Source organism: Giraffa tippelskirchi, chromosome X (genome assembly GCF_054371585.1).
Source record: "Giraffa tippelskirchi isolate mGirTip1 chromosome X, T2T-mGirTip1v1.2.pri, whole genome shotgun sequence".
Lineage (NCBI taxonomy): Eukaryota > Metazoa > Chordata > Mammalia > Artiodactyla > Giraffidae > Giraffa > Giraffa tippelskirchi.
This window is the reverse complement of record NC_137289.1, coordinates 67,858,463-67,864,859: the sequence shown is the minus strand read 5'-3', so window position 1 is coordinate 67,864,859 and position 6,397 is coordinate 67,858,463. Positions and strand designations below refer to the sequence as shown.

General features: G+C 41.6%; 1 pseudogene; it reads right to left on the bottom strand.

Annotated features, from left to right (window-relative positions):
- Window positions 1-3,610: 3,610 nt before the first annotated feature.
- On the bottom strand, window positions 3,611-6,147 carry LOC145535401 (rho GTPase-activating protein 17-like; annotated as a pseudogene).
- Between the last annotated feature and the right edge of the window lie 250 nt (window positions 6,148-6,397).

Sequence of the window (6,397 nt, the reverse complement as noted above, 5' to 3'; positions counted from 1 at the left end):
AATACTTATTCTCATAATGGTTCTAAATAGCAACCCTCAAAGATGATATCAAAATTCCTGATGTTTTCTCTGGTTTATACACCACTGTCACCTCAATCCCCTTCCTAACAGGGTTTTTCTCCAAATGCCCTTCAGTGCTTAGTTAATCCTGAGTCTTCTGGTGAATAGTTTTACTTCACAGTAATACATATCATATGGAATCTACCTAGACATATTTAAGGGAATTCAGATTGTCCTTTTTAAGTTTTATATCTTTATTTTCCGTTTTTTTTTCTTTTGTTAGCTGAATTTTAAGAGTCTACTACTGGTATTGGCACCATTTGTGAATCCCACACTTGCTTCCTTCATCAAATGAAATAGTCTGTGGAATCAATATAGATATAAGATAAGCATGCAGTTGATATACAACTTAAACTAAAGGACAAGCCTAGCTAGCTCTTTGCACAGTGTATTTTATTTACATATACTTAGTCCTCGATTTACTGTGAAAACTATATTTTAATGCCTTAAATTTTAAATCATTCTCATGTTCTTTGGAGCTGATTTGTCAGCATCAGCAATGGTTTGTCAAGATTTTAAGTTAATCTATATGAAATATTTGAAAACAAATGATAGCAATAAAATTGTCAAATTCTAGGAAATCAGAGAGTCAACTTTTGTATCACATATTCTTATAGATGTCACTGCTTCAATTGTAGTTTGTGCTCACTATGATCATTTATTCCCTACTCCAAACTGTTTATATGAACATGTGGATACATCTACTTTGTGGCTACAGGGAAACAGAAGTCAGGTTTCTACAGATGAACTCTCAAGTAAGAATGGAATGAATGTGGCAAAGTTGCACACAGGCAACTGAAACTAGCAAAGGATATTGATGAGATATGTTTTCTTAAGTTTAAAGTTTATCCTTGGATCATAGAGTTTTGAAAAACTGCATTCCTTTTTCTTATTGAAAAAGATACTATTTTAGTAAGACTCTAAATTAATGTTAGTATTATTTTAGTAACGTAAGAAATTACAGTCACTATTTGATAGAGAACTATATAATAAGGTTCTTCTGCTATATTGTGACAAAATATTGAGTAGATTTGGTACTTGAGGAATCAGGTTATTGTGCTATTGTGCAAGACATCAGTTCTTGATGCATCAGTGCAAGATAATCAGTCCAATGGTATGACCTGAGTTCTTCTCATCCAGTGTATTACACAGATAAAAAGACAATATAGTATAGAGATTGAAAGCATGCACTTTGAAGTCTATTTCTACCACTTTCTAGCTGAAAGATATGTAAAAGTTACATAACCTCTCTGCCTCAATTTTTTTTTAATTTGTAAAATGAGGATAATTATGTCTGCCTCATAAACAGTGTAAAGAATCTGGCTATCAATGTAGGAGATGTGGGTTCCATCCCTGGGTTGGGAAGATCCTCTGGAGAAGGAAATGGCAACTCACTCCAGCATTTTTACCTGGGAAATCCCATGGACAGAAGAGCCTGGTAGGCTACAGTCCATGGGGTTGCAAAAGAGTCAAGTATGACTTAGCAACTAAACAACAACAGCGAATATCTGGAAATGCTTATTATTTTGTCTGGCAATGGTAAATGTTAATTCACCACTATTATTAGCATACAAGAGGTATCTCTTTAGATTTAATTCTCAGATTTAAATTATCATCATACCTATATGATATGGAGACAGTTTTTCACAATTTCAACAGTTTTACTGCATCTTTAAGACACATGTGATTAAGCTTGCATGGCAGAGTATGTTTTTTATGAATCACAAAGTGATTTCCTTTTCTTTAGTATATAACAATTGCAATGCTTTTATATTTTGGGAGAAACTAATAAACTTCATGTTTTTCCCAGTGATAATTAGGGAAGGCAAGTAAAAACATGGTTCTTGCTCTCAAGTTTTAATTTTGGGAGAGAAATATGATACATATGATACAGCAAATGTTAGGTATCAATTTAATACAGTGTCCCAATTTTGAAACACCATTCTCCAATGTAATAAAATAATAGATTTACTTGGAACCGAGTATCACCACATTCTATACTATTCTCTGATCCTGGACTTACAGAGTTTTGGAAGGCATCAAAAGTTTTGGAAAACAAAAATACATCCAACCAGTAGTGTTTTCCTTATTTCCAGGAATCGAAAGTGGCTGATAACATTCATTTTCTGCTGAATAACATTAATGATAGCCGTATATTGTATGTTTAAATAGTGGGTCTGGGATAACCTATACCAATTATTATTTATAAGATTAAAGAAGAACTGTCTTCTAATTTTGAGTGATTTTATGGAAAAGTTAGATCCTGATCATTTGGAGTATGTATGTAGCTGATGATGGAAAGTCATCTCTATGATAAAATCCTTAACTGCTTCTACAACCAAACTAATATTGTATGCCTCTAAATCCTTCTAAATAAAACTTTCCAAATGGAAAAAGTCATCCTCTCTACCTCACTGTTATAGACCTCATTACACATTTATTAATATTTTAACAAATTGAAGACAAGTATTCTGAAATCTTGGTGAACACTCTTTTTCTCTTTTGTGGGTTACTTTAAAGTCTCTATATCACATATTTTACATTTTGTTATAGGGTTAGTTAATATCAAATAAAGATTGTTCCAAAGATGTTTAAGCAAATGTATTGTTCTATATCAAAAGACAAAGCCTTGAAAAACATCATCTCTTGTTCACATGATGATTTAAAAATGTGACTTATACTTTATTAAAATGCAATGAGTAAAGAATTTTCCTGGTTTTAAAAAGGTAGCATAAAGTTGCATGTTTACTATCACAAAGATAATAAAACATTTTTTTCAGGTGTATAGTTTAATGTATGTTTCTTTGGTATTTTTTTGTTTTCGTATAAACTACAGAATATATTTAATTCAAATTAAGCATGAAACTAGAATAACATTCAGTCCTTATCAAGTAGCAATTACATTGTTTGTTTCTTTAAAGAACAGTACATTTCTGTCTACATTCTGGCCATCCAACAAAGCATAAGGCAATCCAGTTTGCTGAGGTGATGGATCCAGTGGTCACCCCCAATGCTTGTGGTTCTGAGGGGTAGGAGAGGCACAGACCATACTTCATACAAAATGATTCTGCAGCACGTCTGAAGGAGACGAAACTCCCTTGTGATATAGGAGAATGAAAGTCCAAGTAGCAGGAAGTAGGTGAGTGTAATGTATGTACTTTGTTAAATAGTCTTTCTTCTTCACTTCTCTTCGTTCATTCCAAGTTGCCAATGGTGCTGCCTGCATGAACAGCAGTGACAAAAGCACGTCTTGGCAATGATACTCTTTCTGCTGTAAGTATCTCTTAAAAAACAAAAAATGGGGGTGGGGGGATGGGACACGATTCTTTCCCATGTAAAGAAAGCCAGCTTCTTCAAGACAGATCACCCAGCTTTAAGTGTCAGCCTCTGCTCTCTCCTAGAGCTGTGAAAGGCCAAATCTCGCATGATGAGGCCTTTTTTTTCTCCTTCACTGAAAGCTTCTCACTGTTTCATCTGCAAAGATTAACGTCTGCCTGTCCCTGCTACACTCACCAGGGAGGAAGGGATCAAGGGTGGGGCGTGGCTTTCTTCACAGGGTTGTGCTTTCTGTATCATTGTCCATATCCCACAGAATGCGGCCCAGCAGGTCTCTGCTGGCTGAGTCTGAATACATTTCAGGAAAGATGCTGCGAAACGGTTCTGAAAACCTAGAATTGGCATCATTAAATATTCTAATTTCAGTTCTTACTGAATATGGCAGGTCATACATTTGTGACTATTTTTGGAGGCGGTGGGAGCTGCGATGATGAGGTTGCCATCCCCGATGGGATGGGCGGCAGGAGGATGAGGGGGCGGGGATGGGGACGATGGGCCAGTTCCTCAGCTTTGGTACTGGTTTAGGTCTCGGTTAGGTTCCAGCGTGTTGCTGTGCGGTCTCGGAGTTACTTACTGCCTGGCCGGGGTTCTGTTTCCCGAGGGGCGGGATGCTAGGGGTTGTTGATGTCTGGGGAGGGGTGTGGGACACCTGCTGGAGTCCAGGTTCACTGGGCGCCTCGGTGGTGGGTGGGCCCTGCTGCCGGGTTTGGTGAGTGCAGCCGGCTGTGTGGCCTGCGTGGGAGCCTGTGGCGGCGGGTGGTTGGGGGCTTGGATCAGAGGCAGGCTGCTGGAGTACCTCGGAGGTGTGGAGAGCTGTGAGGTGGCGCAGTCCTACTCTGGGGCCTGGCCCGGGGGCTGAGTAGGGGGAGAAGGGCTTCAGGTAGACGGCTTTGGTGACTAGCTGGGTGGATGTTGAGGTGTTTCTGGAGAACTCTGGCCCTCAGGATGGCTGGGAGGCGGGTTTCCTGGTTTCAGGAGCAGGCTTTTTAACAGTTTGGCTCACACTGTGTGGGCTCGGGCTGGTGGAATTTGTGTGCAGGGGGAGGAGGGCCACAGAGAGCTGATGGGAGCTGGCAACTGACTGGGCCTGGGGCGGGGGGTGGGTGGGGGTGATGGGGTCTGACTGCTGACCTGACTCCCAGGTGCAGGTGCATCGGCAGAGTCCTTGGGCTTTGGAGGACTGCTGTCCCCCGGGCTGGGCCCCTGCCCCAGTATGCCCTCAGAGGAGGGGCCAGTCCCACCCCCTGTGCTGCTTTCAGCCCTAGAGCTCTGGGGAGGAGACTCTGGGCCCCCTGGAGCCAAGGTGCTCTCATCTGTGGGCCAGAGTGGCAGCTGAAAAGAAGGGAATGAATGCTTTCTATTTAGGGTTCCACCCCGCCAGTGGGCCTGGAAGTCCATAAGCTTCACACCAAAGCTCTCCTTCTTCACCAGGTCTCCCTCCATCACCACCATATTGGCAGGCTGCTTCTTTCCAGGGTCCCTGAGTCAACAGGGTCATTTCCAGTGTGGGATGAGTGACTAGAATTTGGGGTTGTGAGAGGTACGAATGCTTCTGACATGCTAATTTCCACCTCTTTGTGGAATAACCAGATGACACACTGAATGTAGGGTTTGATGACTGCAACCACATGGATGGATGTGGCTGCTAGCATCTCAGCAGGCGTTCCTTCATTTTTGGCCCATAAGAAGTTAGGGCCTAACACGATTGCAAGGTTGCTGAGAGTCATTATATTAATGTCACTGGTCTGAGCCAGTTTTGCAAGGAACTTGATTAAATACCTAAAGTTAACAAAATTTTGTGGTGGCAACTTCTGACATGTTCTCCACAAATCCTGAAGTTTTTGTCTTGATCCTGTACACTTGCAACTTGCGTCCATTCTTCACACAGATTAAAAGTCATCAAAGGTTCAGGCAGTTCCTGTAAATAGAACTTTAAAGCACCTGCTGCAGTGTTGGGAGGGTGCGGAGTTGAACTCATCCAGGTGAGAAGTAGAACAGTCTAGAGCAGCTTTCAGTTTCCTTAACTTCGAGGCCCCAGCCCCAGTTGGGAAAAGGCCCTCCTCCTTCTTGCCTGTCTCCAGAAATAGCATCAGGCAAGCCTCAAGGCGCAGCACATCTCACCACTGCCCTGCTTCAGGTGTTCTTCCAAAGGCGCCCCAAAGGTGGACTTCTCCACTCACTTATCTTGATGGGCTTGCAACTCGGGAAGGGCCTTTTCTAAGACTGCTAATGCTTTTCTATGGTAATCTGCTTGAGCTTCTAATAAGGTAACAAAGAATTTGCTGTACTCCCCTTCTTTGACCATAAAGTTGTACATGTCCATTGCAAGCTGATCCTTGCACTGTTCTTTATTTCCAACTTCATCCATTTCTTCCTCTAGGTCATCTGTTTTTGATGGAAGCCCCTGCAAATTGGTTCCTAAAGATTTGTGAGCCTGGTGCTACCTGGTTCTGACCAAGTCCTAGTCTAACACCAGTCTGGCTAGCTGCTTCCTCTGTTTCTAGATGTTGGGAATCTCCACATCTGCTATGCTGTACAGGGGGTCCACAATCTCTTTCTTGACAAAGACTTTGTGCTGAGAAAGTTCTAGAGCCAGCTGATTCTCAACATCTCCACACCTCTCCAGCATCTTCCCCAAGAGAGTGTCTTCTAGCTGAACTGATGCTTCCTGCATATTATGAGTGAGAGTTCTCAGAGGGAGTTTTTTGTGTCTCTTCTTGGCTGGAAGCAGGCCATGAGGTACTTCTGGAAATGGTGACACATGGAGTGCACCGTGTCTAGGCACCGCTAGATCTGTAACAGATCTTTACTGAGGTCTTCTGTTTTCTCTGCTCTGCCCACAGTCTGGTTGGCCAGCTGCTTCATGTGGCTGAATTGCTTCTTCTTTTTTTTTTTTTTTTGCTACTTTATTTTTTTAATTGAAGGATAATTGCTTTACAGAATTTTGTGGTTTTCTGTCATACATCAACAAAAATCAGCCATAGGTAGACCCATGCCATGT